Below are 13,893 nucleotides of genomic sequence, written 5' to 3' on the forward strand. Positions count from 1 at the left end.
TGACCACCCTATGGGAAATACAGTCCTCTCTTTCTTACTCTCTCTGCCCTGCCTTGTTTTGTCTCTAAGCGTTTCACTCATGTACATTTTGTTCACCTGTTTCTCGCCTCTCTTTCTTCCACTGGAGGGTAATCCAGGAGTGCAGGAGGAATTTGGTCTGTTATATGTTTATTGCTCACTAGCCTCAGTGCTTAGCATAGTCTTGGTACATGACAGGAACTCTTAAATATTTCTTGAATAAACGAATGAGTTAATGGATAGAGAAATTAGCCTTCCATGAAAATAGCTAGTAGGCGGTGAACAAATCCGAGTGAATAAGGGATATTGCTAAATGTTTTTTTGTCTTCAAATGAATTCCTAGCCTAATTCTAACTTCTCAGGTGCCCATGATGTGTGTATGTGTGTGTTTGCCTTTCTGTACAAGTTGGCCCTCATCAACTTGCACAAAAAATATGTATAGAACCTGTAATTATAACCAAACTGAGTAAAATGCTTTCCCTGTGACTTTCCTTGAGCTCTTAGTAGCAGAGCAAATTCATTTGGGGAGGAAATACTGTTTTGAATGAGGATTCTTATGTCTACTTCTTAGGTAACCCTCCCATAGAAGGAAAGAAATTTCTGTTTCCTTATCCCTTATACCAGGGGAGAACAGGTCTCAGAAAACAGGCAGCTGGTGAGTTAGCCTTTCCCTTAAAAGATTTGCCCCGCTGCGTCCCATTTGCCTCCTCCAAAGCCCACCTCACTAATAAGAAATCGATCTTTGTTAGCTCTACAAACATTTTGTGTGTGTGTGTGTGCATTTGTATGTATCTTGTAGAAGGCATTTTAGATAATGTCACCTTGGGTGCTTTGATCATTCTTTAATAGTTTCTAGTCTGTTTCTTCTCAACACTTATCACAGGCTATGGAAGTTATTCCCAGCTCACTCATAAACCCCATTCTTCACTTTGGAACTCATTCTTGTTAAAGACCAATGTATCTGTGTCCAAAAATTTTCCATGCTGTTTTTAAAGAGACAGCATTCTTCCCTAGCCTCTACATTTTGACTCCTGCTTGGCAGGGGGAGTGGAGGAACATATTAGGCAGCACAAATGCCTCAGAAGGATCCAGTGCATAGGTCTTCATGCTTTTTTTTAACCCCACTGATTCTTAGACCCTTTTTTAAAATTAATTAATTTTTGGTTGCATTGGGTCTTCGTTGCTGCATATGGGCTTTTCTCTAGTTGTGGTGAGTGGGAGCAGCTCTTCGTCGTGGTGCGCAGGCTTCTCATTGCAGTGGCTTCTCTTGTTTCAGAGCACGGTCTCTAGGAACGCGGGCTTCAGTAGTTGTGGCACGTGGGCTCAGTAGTTGTGGCTCACGGGCTCAGTTGCTCTGCGGCATGTGGGATCTTTCCGGACCGGGGCTCGAACCTGTGTCCCCTGCACTGGCAGGCAGATCATTAACCACTGTGCCACCGGGGAAGTCCCGGTTTTTAGCACCTTTCATATCCTCCTCAGCACTAACCCCCTTGGTGTGCTGCCGCCTCGGGTGCAGCCTTTCAACTTAAGCAAAACTGTACTTTCCAGTCCTTTTCCTGTATCTGATACCTGACGTGTAAAAGCTGTTTCGCTTCTCTGACTTGGTTCAAACTTAACCTGGGATTCAGAATTGTAGAGAATCCTAGAAATCAAACTGAGTTCACCTGTGCATGCATTTCTTGAGCCCTGACTAACTGCTAGGCACTGTTAAAGCTGTGAGCACAGCAAAATGCTTGTCTTTATTGATACTGTGTTATGGTAGGAATGACATGTAATTTTTGAAAGATGATTTAAATAGTATGTCAGAGTAGTCATTTGGTTTTAAATGGGTTTCATTAATGCTAAGTATTTGGGAGTTTAACAGACCATCTCTTGGTTTCTGTTAGTATATAAACCAGAGAACTTCATTTGTCGTGCGAAAGATCAGCTGAACCATCCTGAGGTTCATTAAAGTCTCATACTGTGTCTTAAGTGTAAAATCTTGAATCTTTGAACAAAGCTTTCACGTGTCCACATCTCTGAATTCTCTGTCCATATAGAAGAAAACAATCAAAGTGAGTGGAGGGCCGTTCAAGACAGAGGATCACGTGAAGAGCTTTCCTGCTGGCAAATCTGGCAACAGATTGCAAATGACTTAACCAGATGCCAAGACTCCATGATAAATAGTTGTCAGTTCCACAAACAAGGTGATTCCCCCTGCCAGATTGGGGCAGGACTCTATTCAAATTTCTGAAGATGAGAACCGTATATTAAATGATAAAGCAGGTGATCCCAGTAGTACTGGAAATCCAAGGTTTGCAACTTTGAGAGCCCAGGATTCTTGGAGGAAAACTTCATTGGCTGAGTCCCAGAATTATCAGAATAGACACCAGCAAATTTCCATGAAAAATAAACTGTGTCAGTGTAAAGAGGATGTTGACACCATCAGTTGGATTTCACATCACCTTGATGCTCATGGAGTACACAAGGGTCAAAAATCTTACGGCTACAGTGATTATAGAAAAGATAGCACGAGGGTTTCAACACTGGATCAGAATACTATGATTCACACAGGACAAAAACCTTACCAGTGTGATGAATGTAAAGAAACCTTCACCGATCTCTCCACCTTTGATCTTCACCAGCAATTACACTCAAAAGAGAAGTCTCATGTGCAGTGAGTGTGGAAGAGGCTTCCGTTACAGCTCGGTTCTTCATATTCATCAGAGAGTTCACGTGGGAGGAAAACACAGTGAGTGTGATGAGTGTGGCAAGGAGTTCAGTCAGAGCTCACAGCTGCAGACTCCTCAGAAAGTCCACACTGTAGAGAAACCATTCAAATGTGGGGAATGTGGGAAAGGCTTCAGTCGTAGGTCAGCACTTACTATTCATTGTAAAGTCCACACGGGAGAGAAACCTTATAATTGTGAGGAGTGTGGGAGGGCCTTCAGTCAGGCCTCTCACCTTCAGGACCATCAGAGAGTCCACACTGGGGAGAAACCATTCAAATGTGACACATGTGATAAGAGCTTCAGTCGGAATTCACACCTTCAGTCCCATCAGAGAGTCCATACGGGAGAGAAACCGTACAAATGTGAGGAGTGTGGGAAGGGCTTCATTTGTACCTCAAATCTATACATTCATCAGAGGGTCCACACAGGAGAAAAACCCTACAAATGTGAGGAATGTGGGAAAGGCTTTAGTCGGCCTTCAAGTCTTGAGGCCCATCAGGGAGTCCACACTGGAGAGAAATCATACATATGTAATGTGTGTGGTAAAGGCTTTACTCTGAGTTCAAACCTTCAGGCACATCAAAGAGTCCATACAGGAGAGAAACCATACAAATGTAATGAGTGTGGGAAGAGCTTCAGGAGGAACTCCCATTATCAAGTTCATCTGGTTGTCCACCCAGGGGAGAAGCCCTATAAATGTGAGGTATGTGGGAAGGGCTTCAGTCAGAGTTCATATCTTCAAATCCATCAGAAGGCCCACAGTGTAGAGAAACCTTACAAGTGTGAGGAGTGTGGGCAGGGCTTCAATCAGAGTTCACGACTTCAGATCCACCAGCTGATCCATACCGGTGAGAAACCATACAAATGTGAAGAGTGTGGGAAGGGATTCAGTCGTAGAGCAGATCTTAAAATTCATTGCAGAATCCACACCGGAGAGAAACCGTATAATTGTGAGGAGTGTGGGAAAGTCTTCAGGCAGGCCTCAAATCTTCTGGCCCATGAGAGAGTCCACAGCAGAGAAAAACCATTCAACTGTGAAGAGTGTGGGAAGAGCTTTGGTCGGAGTTCACACCTTCAAGCCCATCAAAAAGTCCACACTGGAGAAAAGCCATACAAATGTGAGGAGTGTGGGAAGGGCTTCAAGCGGAGCCTGAACCTCGACATGCATCAGAGGGTCCACACAGGAGAGAAACCATGTAAGTGTGGGGAGTGTGGGAAGCACTTCAGTCAGGCCTCAAGTCTTCAGCTTCATCAAAGCGTCCACACTGGAGAGAAGCCGTACAGATGTGACAGATGCAGTAAGGTCTTCAGTCGGCCTTCACAGCTACAGTCCCATCAAAGAGTGCACACGGGGGAGAAGCCTTACACGTGTGAGACCTGTGGGAAGAGCTTCAGCTGGCGCTCCAATCTGACAGTTCATCACAGAATCCATGCTGCTGATAAATCCTATAAAAGTGATAGGAGTGGTAAGACCATCAGAGAGCCCACACACGAAAAAAGTTCCATAGAATGATGAAAACAGAGACAGAAACAACTCAGGTGTCATGTGAATTCTTCCAGTCATCAAGTTCAGAAGAAAAAAAAATCATTTGTTTCATTAAAGTCGGTGTTTCAGCCATAGCTCAACATGTCCCAGTAGCCAGGAGGCCACACGGCAGAGAACTCTGGTAAATGGTGTAGTAAGTTTGAACTTTGACCTCTATTAAATATTAGGGGAGAAGCCTTAGTGTGAGTTTTAGCAGGCCTTGTACAAAAGTATGATGAACATGCCAAAATTTATGCCCATTACAACGTAAATTCCACGAATGCAGCGACGTTTGTTCTGAATCTACAGTCTGAACATTGTCAGCTACTTTGTAGGTGCTCGATATTTGTTCAGTTAATGAATGAGGAACAACTTTTTGAAAATTATGTTGCAATCCCCTCCAAAATTTCATAAAAATTTGTATTCAGAGGAGTTAACCTAAATCTGGCCTTAAAAGTAATTCAGGGAGACAAAAATTTGAAGTGTTAGAAAACCACTCAGTATTGCAATTTGTAATATTAATGTGGCATCGTCCTGTTATGATGAGCTCCATTTGTCTCCCCCCAGCCTCGCTTCAAGTTGGATCTTATCTTGGACTTTGTCTATCTAATATTCTGTGAACCTTATACAGTACAAATTTGGTTATCTTTTGTGACAGTATAGACTTACTGAAAATGGATTGTTCATCTTGCAATACAGAAAGCATACTGTTGACCCTTTTTTCAAGAACGTCAAGGCAGAGGTTTAAGTGTCAGAAAGAGTTACTAATGACAGTGACAGAGGACAAACATTTCTTAGTAAATGAACTGATCGTTGGTTTCTTATTCACCACATTTCCGTCTAGGTTTTGATGTGATTGTCTCCCAAGGGTTTTAGCATTACTTTCATCAGGACTTCTTAAGTAGAGAAAAGAGGCTGTGTGAAGTAGATTACTTTTGTCAAGTTCTCTATCTCCTTACTCCTCTCTGGCCTGAGATAAAAAGAAAAAAATTATTTGTTGAAATTTGGTAACTTCATCAAACATATTTATTCAATGACTGACTTGCACACTTTTTCCTAGCGGTGGATTGAAAAATTGATTTTCAAAGTGAAGTTGCTGAGTACATATCAAAACATAGAACGTGCGTCCCTTTGATATAGAAATCACAGAATAGGACCTTATAATTAGGAAATTCAAGTAGAAAAGGTGAGTAGCATGTCAATGTTACTAAATTTTGCAAAAGTGAAATATTCAATAGGAATGTCTTTATATTTTAAGATACTTATGTAATGACAGGTCTGTTAAAATGATGGCTTAAACTTAATGACAGAAGCATGTAACAGTTTAATGTATTTTAGGTAGGTACATCACATACCTTAATCAAACATGTATGTGTGTGTGTTAATGCATCCTATCATCTGTAAAGGGATATTCACCCTTATGTAAACAGTGGCAAGATTTTCAGGGATTTTTTCCACATTTAACTTCCATATTTTAAATTTTTCATTGAGCATCAATTTTCCAGTAAAATACTGTTATTTTTATAGTAACATAGGTAGTAAAATAATGTAAAATATAATATTAAAAATTACTAAGAACATATTAATCCCTCACAGTAAGAAATCCTATCATCATGAGGTATACATATATATGGCCAAAATTAAGGAATAGACCTCTAGAAATCAGTTATAAAAAAGAAAAAATGTATATGGTTATTCAAAGAGACAGAATATTAGTCAGTGTAACGGTCTATTTATAATTAATGCATTTGAAGTTTAGGATAAATCCATGCAGCCCAGAATATTCTGTTTTAATTCCAACAGTAGAAATGTACACATCCTAGTTCTCCTCATCAGGCTTCCTTACTGGGTGAATGGATGGATAGCTCGGGGTACCGGCTTGTCCTTTCAAGTGCTTGGTCTGACTGGAGAAGTAGCTGGGTCGTTCCAGACACTATGACACAGAGAACCATTAGCTGTGGGAAAAAAGGAATTTACCCCCCAAAAAACTTTTTTAAATTGTTTACAAAGTAACAGTGATTGGGCAAATCCTGAAGATAGAGAGTGGAAATAGGTAAGTTTTAGAGGTAAAATTTATCAACGATTCCCTAAGGAAAAATGTGCATAGGGAAGAAACCTAGAATGATGGGAACAAGTTGTTAAGGAGGAGGTTTGCATACCATTTCCTACTTCTTGGTCATTTCACTGATGTTTAACACTTACTTGGTTAAAGGGCTTTACTCAGCAAAAGATGTATTTAATGTGAGAGGCAGGTTTCCAAGATTGGTTTCCTAGACCACACCTTCACATGTGTATGTAAAGTCCATGCTACCTCAAATTGCATTGCATTAGATGTCAGAAATCCTAGGGCTTTCTTGTTTGGTTTGGTTTGGTAGATATCAAACCACCAACTCTCAAGGTAATTTGTAGTTTAGTGAGTTAAGTCAAGGGCTGGAAAACTACCTCCTGTGAGCCCAACCTGGCTCATTGCCTTTAAAGCTTTATTGGAACCTAAAAGCTCTTTATTGGCCCATCCATTTATTTACCATCTTTGAGTGTTTCCCATTGTGCTGACAGTGTTCAGTGGTTGTGACGAGCACTGATGGCCCACAAAACCTAAAATATTTACTTTCTGGCCCTTCAGAGAAAAAGTCTGTTGATCCCTGTGGTAAGCCCAAAAGGTTTGTCTCTGTAAGTGAAAGACCACAAGTAGAGCAGAACTTAGACTTGGTTCAGTGAGGATTCCAGAGAGGTTTCCTTTTTGATTCTCATATCTGCCCTTCTGGTTGACCTTGTTCTTTAGTTTGGTTCAAAGACAGTGGTAGCAACTAGGGACTACCTGTTTCTTTCTTCACATTCAATGAAAGAGCTGCTCTTAGTGTTGAGTAGTTCACAACTCACTCCCAGTGCGTGGCTTCCTCTAACCTTGACTCCCATCTATGCTAAAGACTAAATCTTTAGCTTTGTATCCAGTTCCATTGGCCTTTGTAGGGCCTTCAGTTTCAAGTCCCAGTTGATAGCTTGAGCTCGAAATCTGTTTTTACCGTTGGGGATTTTCTGTCTTAGCTTTGAGCTTGGCTACATAGCAACACTTTGGGGGACTTGTTATAATCAGCATTTCTATCTTTCTTTCCTTCCTTTTTATTTATTTATTTTTTTAAGGGGATCCAAAGTCAAATTCAGTCAGTGGCTGAATGACAACACATTGATTCACAACCTTGTAGATTCTCTTATGTCATAGGGCATCAGTGGGAAGGAGTAGAATCCTGGAAATTTGAGGTGGAAATATATGGGCAGATTCCAACAAAGCTGAGGCCTGTGACCTCTGACCTGTGACCTCTTAGTTGAGCCTGCTGTGCTATTAGAAGGAAGTCTGCCTCTACTCTGAGGTAGTTTCCTTGCAGGGGTCTGTGGATCCTCAAGACTTGCCTCCACTACCTCTCGTTTTTCCAGACCTAGTAATCAGACTAGAGTCCTTGAAATGGGGACGGGAGCAGGGAAGGGGTGGGTACCCACCGGGTATAAAGGATGACCATGAGGAGACACTATCTGCTAAAATACGGAATTTTATAACTTATATCAATAGAAACCTGAGAAATAATGTGTGTGGAGTTTGTAGGTATTGAAGCAGGTGGGAGTAATGTAATATTGGGTTAGGCTGGATTTGTTGATACGAGTGCATTCAACACCCATTCCAGACTCAGCGTGTTAGCTTGGCTACCTGGGAATGCCTTCAGCAGTTTGCTCAAATGACTGAAACCTGTACCCAAAGTTAGCGTAGGCTAAAGTCAAAATGCCAGGACTTTCTAAGTATGTTGTAGCAAAATTTCTTGACGTTGGCATGACTGACATTTTGAACTGGATAGCTCTTTGTTGTTGGGAGCTGTCCTGTGCAATGTAAGATGGGCCAGTGGCACATACTCTTCCCTGCCACCCTAGTTGTAACAATAAAAAGTGCCTTGAGGGCTTCCCTGGTGGCGCAGTGATTGAGAGTCCGCCTGCCGATGCAGGGGACACGGGTTTGTGCCCCGGTCCGGGAAGACCCCACATGCCGCGGGGCAGCTGGGCCCGTGAGCCATGGCCGCTGAGCCTGCGCGTCCGGAGCCTGTGCTCCGCAACGGGAGAGGCCACAACAGTGAGAGGCCCGCGTACCAAAAAAAAAAAAAAAAAAAAGTGCCTTGATACATCCGTGTGCACCAGCCACGTGGGGCTCATTCATAACACAGCTCCTTAAAGAAAAAAGTCTCAAGGGGCTTCCCTGGTGGCGCAGTGGTTGAGAGTCCGCCTGCCGATGCAGGGGACATGGGTTCGTGCCAGGGCCCGGGAAGATCCCACATGCCGTGGAGCGGCTAGGCCCGTGAGCCACGGCCACTGAGCCTGTGCGTCTGGAGCTTGTGCTCCACAACGGGAGAGGCCACAACAGTGAGAGGCCCGCGTACCACAAAAAAAAAATAAAATAAAAGTCTCAAGACACTGCCACATATTTCCTGGGAGGGGGGACCAAAAGTGTCCCCAGCTGAGAACCACCACTGTAGAAGGTTTACAAAGGCATAGGAATGCCAGACCACTGGAGTGGATTTATCATATAAGATCTGCTCACCCAAACCCCCTATGTGCCCTGGGAGGGCTCAGAGGACACTTCCTTTGCCAGAGGTTTAAGAAACGTATTGGTGAGGGGAGCGTTAGCAGTCTTGGAATGCTCTGTAGCTGCTCTTCTCTGCAGGCCAAGAATGAGAGGGAAATGATGTCATCATAATGGGCTCCCTAAATTCAGTGAGGCTAATGGGATCGTGGGGCATCATTGGTCAAGTGGAAACACTTCATTGGCAGAGATAAAGTGAGCGTGTTTTTCACAATGAACAGCAAAATGAAAGGGCTCATTAGAATGCTTTGATACACAAAGATTTTTTATTTGCTCATGTGCTATCTCTAGGGCTGAAATAAATGGGAACTCTACTAATACCCTACTTGATTTGAATCAGGAGAAAAGCTCTAGGTCTGATGAACATGTCTGACCGGAATCAACATGGGAGTTGTGCTCCCTCAGCCAATTGGATAACATGAGTCAGTTCCCATTTCCAGAGCATCTTGAATGAAGGGCAGGCCGGGTCCCCTTGAGGGAGGATATACCCTGGTTTACTACCAACTCTCCCGAGGGTGCTTTCTTCTCCCTGGAAGGGATAAAACAACTGAGGTAGAACAGGAAGAGACAAGAAGCACTCCAAGCTCTGCTGGTCAGGGTTACCCTCCAGCGTTGCCTTAATGCTCAGAGCCACACACACCACAGTGAGCTTGGCTCCAGATCAACTACCACGCAACGAAGGTTCTGGAACATTTCCATATCTCGGGGGACCTCATTTCCACGTGACTCTCTTTCATATTCCCCTTTGTCACAGAAGGCTAGGTCCAGTGGTCCGGGTGAGATCTCGGCTCAGGCCCAAGGCTCTCAGACCTCAAAGGTCTGGTCCTGCCAGGGCCCCTGTCCTCTCTGGAGACCACTCCTGGCTCTCTCTGCCGAGAAGGCGCTGCTGGCAGTATGTCCTCTAAGAGTTGAGGTCCGTCGTGCAGACCCTGAGAAAACTCCTAGGAAAAGGCTCCACCTTCTTGTTTACGTCAACAGAGCTCAATGCCTTTGTTAGTGCTGGGTGTGTCCCATTTGATGCAACTGCAGAGCCATTAGGTCAACCAGCACATGTGTGCGGCCCCTTCCCTTGGACTCCTCTGGGCCCTCGTGACATAGGCTCAGAAGACTGCCAGCCTCAAGCCTTACCTCTTCCAAGGCCACACCGTCTCCAGGATCTTCTGTCCCATGAATCTCAGTTGCTGTGTGGAACTCAAAAGAGAGAAAAGAGCCTGCCTGCGGGGTCTCTTCGGGCTGGGGCCTTCTACCTTCTCTTCCTCGTCCTCCTCGTCCTCCTCGTCCTCCTCGTCCTCCTCGTCCTCCTCGTCCTCTTCGTCCTCCTCCTCGGGGTGATCTCGGATTCCACATTGCCCATCAGCTGGGCCATGGTGAGATGAAAGACACGGCAGCTGAAGCCCTCCAGGACGCCAAACTTCACGTGCTGCTGGAGGATCTCCAAGGTGGGGAAGACCCGGCAGCAGGCCATGCACCTGAAGCCGGTCTCCATGGTCACCATCCACTCCGGTGTCTTGGCCCTGGGTCTCTCCTCGACGGCAGGTGACCCTGATGGGCTGCCTGGCGCTGCCCTTTCCTCATACTCTTTGTCCTCCCCAGTGGGCTCACTGTCAGACAGGAGGTTTTCGGTGGACACATCAGAGGGCTCAGTGGCTACTGTGCACGCATCCTCAGGAAGGGTCACTTCTTCTATCCTCAGCTGCTTTTCAGGCAACTCCAAGGGTTTCTTTGTCTTCCAGGAGACAGCGACACCCTTGTTCACTTGTACCTGCATGTAGTATATTTTCATGCCCCTTTCCTGTTTGTCTGGGTGCAGATCGTTCTTACAGGGTGAAGAGGGTGAGGAGGAGACACAGTGTGATGGGGGAGCGGTCTCCCCTTTTTCCTGAACCTGGGCTAGGGGTGCGGTAGGCTGGGCAGTGTCTCGATGTGATCTCCGGATTCCTGAAAAAGGAATTTTAAAACATAATAACATGCATGGGCCATGCCGGAAGCTGAGGGAGCAGGTGTGGTAGACGAGAGAGGGACATTTGCATGACGTAGCTATGTCGTGAGCTTGGTGTCTGTTGGCCGTAGGAGGCAGTGGTGTATCTGGTGTCATCTGTGGGCTTTTCATCTGCGTGTTGGGGGATACTGGAGCGGTGTCTGTATACACGGGTGTGGAGTACAGTGGTGAGGACTGTGGTATGTGAGGGAAGCGTATGGATGCGTGTATGACGAGGAGTGTGAGTTTGGGAATATCGGTGGTGCATTCCTTGTGGAATGGGGCTGTGGTGCAGGAGGAGAGTACTGTGGAGCACGTGCTTGGGGTTCATGTGTGCACGGAGAAGGGCTGTGCCTGGAGGGCGCATGTGTGTGTGAGCTGTGTGGACCTGAGCTGGATGGCGCTGCTCTCAGGCTGGAGGTGTATGATGCAGAACTCTGTCCTTCTCTGGAAGCAAAGGCAAAGAGAAACCCTACATTTTTCTCTGAAGATGCTTAATCTGGTCCCTCTTCCCTCCACCTCAAGTCCAGACCTTTCCGGCCACTGCTCCTTGACTTCCCCACCATGGTAGTACCAGGATTCACACCCGCCCCCCACCCCTGACTCAGCTGGGATACACGCCCTCGTAACAGCTCAGCCATCCCGCCCAGGCTCCTCCACAGAGCCCTCATCACCTCTGATGACCTTGGGTTTCCTCTCAGCCTCCCTGGGATCTGTGTGCCTCCTGCCTCACAGCCAAGCACCCCCTCACCTGAGGAGCCCCGCGCCCTTACCGGCGTACATGAGCTTGCGCGGAGAAGAAGCACAGGAGAAGTGTTTAGGGGCAGAGGAGACCTCCCCTGGCCCTGGGCTGCAGCCTTGGGCCACCACAGTGGATCCAAGCCGAGGGGGATCCTCTTGTGACTTCGAGATTCCTGAGGGAGGAATGAAAGGCTCAGGGTGGGTTCATCAGTCCTCTGTCCACAAATATTTACTGAGTGTGTGACACGTGTCAGGTGCAGTGAATACACACAGTTGAGAGTGTGGTTCCCAGTGGATACTCCAGGATTTAATTCCAATCCATACTTATTCTCTCACTGTCTAGTTGGTAATGTAGGCCTCGGTGGTGACTGTGAGTGTGTGGGAAGAGTGAGTGATGTGTATCAGTTAAGTCTGTGGTAAGTGTGGGGTTGGCATGGGGAGCACAGTGCAGATGTGTCTATCTGTGTGTGTGGCCTTTGTGTGCATGGTTTCTGTTCACAAGTCAGGAATTCTGGGACATGTAACTTTTCCTCATTACATGGTGTGGCTTGTATTTATGGTGCGTGTTCATTCATTCAGTCACCAAGATTCAGTAAGCAGCTACTCCTGTGTATCCGGCACTCTTCCATTGTTGTAGTCTTTGGTAACGCTGCACATTCTAGTAGGGGAAGACACACACTAAACAAAACTACAATAAATATATAATACATCAGCTGGTGGTAAGTATATAAGGGTTGCCAGACTTAGCGAACAAGAATACAAGGCACCCAGTTAAATTTCAGTTTCAGATAAACCCAGAATACTTTTTTAGTGTAAGTATTCCCATGCAGTGTTTGGCCTGACTTAGTTTTAGTGTAAGTATGGCCCATACAATATGTGGGACATACTGATACTGAAAAATTACTTGTTGTTTATCTGGAATTCAAATTGAACTGGATAGCCCATATTTTCTCTGGCAATCCTGACCTGGGTTACTGAGACTGTGGTTTACTGTGGTTTGTACAAAGCGGGTCTGGCATTACTCAAGAATGTGTTATAAGTGTGGTGTGTATGACACGTGACTGGTTCTTATAGAGGTATTTAGAGATGGCTGAAGTTAGCTGTGTTTGTGCAAGAGTTGAGGAGATACATATATATATAGTGTGTGTGTGTGTGTCCTATATATATAGTGTGTGTGTCTATATACATATCTCATCTCCAGCGTTTGGTGTTGGAGGAGACGATTGTGATACAGGTGGGTTGTATGAGAACGTAGTAGAGAAGGGATGCATGTATATACCTCCATGTGCTGTGTGTGGTTTACTAAGGAAGTTATATGTGGGGTGTGTGATATTTTTGCTGTATCAGAGTGTACATGGGTGTATGAGTTACTGTCTCATGAAACACCCCTAACAAGAATTCTGTATACACTCTTACGTACACCGAGTGTCAGCCAGGTCCAGGCAGGGTGACAAGAACTTTACCACGCAGACTTTATATCTGGTAAGCACTCTAACCCCATTCATCTCGCTCTTCTCTGCACTACCCCCCCCCCCCACACACACACACACGAACACACAGGAACACAGAGCAAAATATTCTGAATGGTCAGGGGCAGTCATTGCCTTCCCCAGCCTGTCCCAGCCACTGCCTGGAAATCTGCCTGCTGTCTAGAGCTCCATTCCCAGGACCCATCCTACAGTCTCCAGGGCCCTGGGCCTGGTAGGAGCTACTGGGCTCTAATCTGGGGCAGAGGCCTCTAGCTGGAGCTCTGGGGTGACCACCCCTCTCCCAGGGCAAGCTACTCGCCTACATTTAATGCACGCAGGCACCCCGTGGCCCGTGGCTCTCAGAGCTCCCCGCAGGACCCTGAGGCCATTTCTCACCCCTGCTCACGCGGTCTCAGTCTCTGGAAAACCCTTCCCTTCCCTTGATCTCCTTTGGGAAATTCTTCCTGTTGAAGGAATAAAACCTCCTTGCTTTCAATATGACACCATCCCTAGACAAACAATCTTCTTTCAAAGTGCATTCCACTTGTCAAGATATTTTTCAACAGGGCCTTCAACTCATGGGGCTTCTCTTTCCACTTTGGTAAAAGAGGCCAAGCAACTCATGGGTCTCTCTCAGCATCCTTGCATCCTTCACATCCCCCACCTCATGACCCCAGGGAAAGATCCAAGAGAATAAGAGAGAAATCGGGGACTGAGAAAAGCTGCACCTCTAGGTCTGTGCAAGCAGGATGCAGCCTGCTATGAGTCCGACAGAGCTCCAGGCCCGGCTGCCCCAGGGGAGAGTCCTCAGACCAGCGGAGCTGACCTCC

General features: G+C 45.7%; 1 pseudogene across 1 annotated transcript; it reads right to left on the reverse strand.

Moving 5' to 3' along the window:
- Positions 1-6,073: 6,073 nt before the first annotated feature.
- On the reverse strand, positions 6,074-11,766 carry LOC308610490 (protein FAM170A-like; annotated as a pseudogene). The gene is made up of 2 exons: positions 10,123-11,766; positions 6,074-6,187 (listed from the first exon to the last, which is right to left on the reverse strand). The product of its transcript is annotated as a protein FAM170A-like (transcript).
- Between the last annotated feature and the right edge of the window lie 2,127 nt (positions 11,767-13,893).

The sequence above is a fragment of the Mesoplodon bidens genome, assembly GCF_964165515.1.
Source record: "Mesoplodon bidens genome assembly, contig: HAP1_SCAFFOLD_1360, whole genome shotgun sequence".
Classification (NCBI taxonomy): Eukaryota; Metazoa; Chordata; class Mammalia; order Artiodactyla; family Ziphiidae; genus Mesoplodon; species Mesoplodon bidens.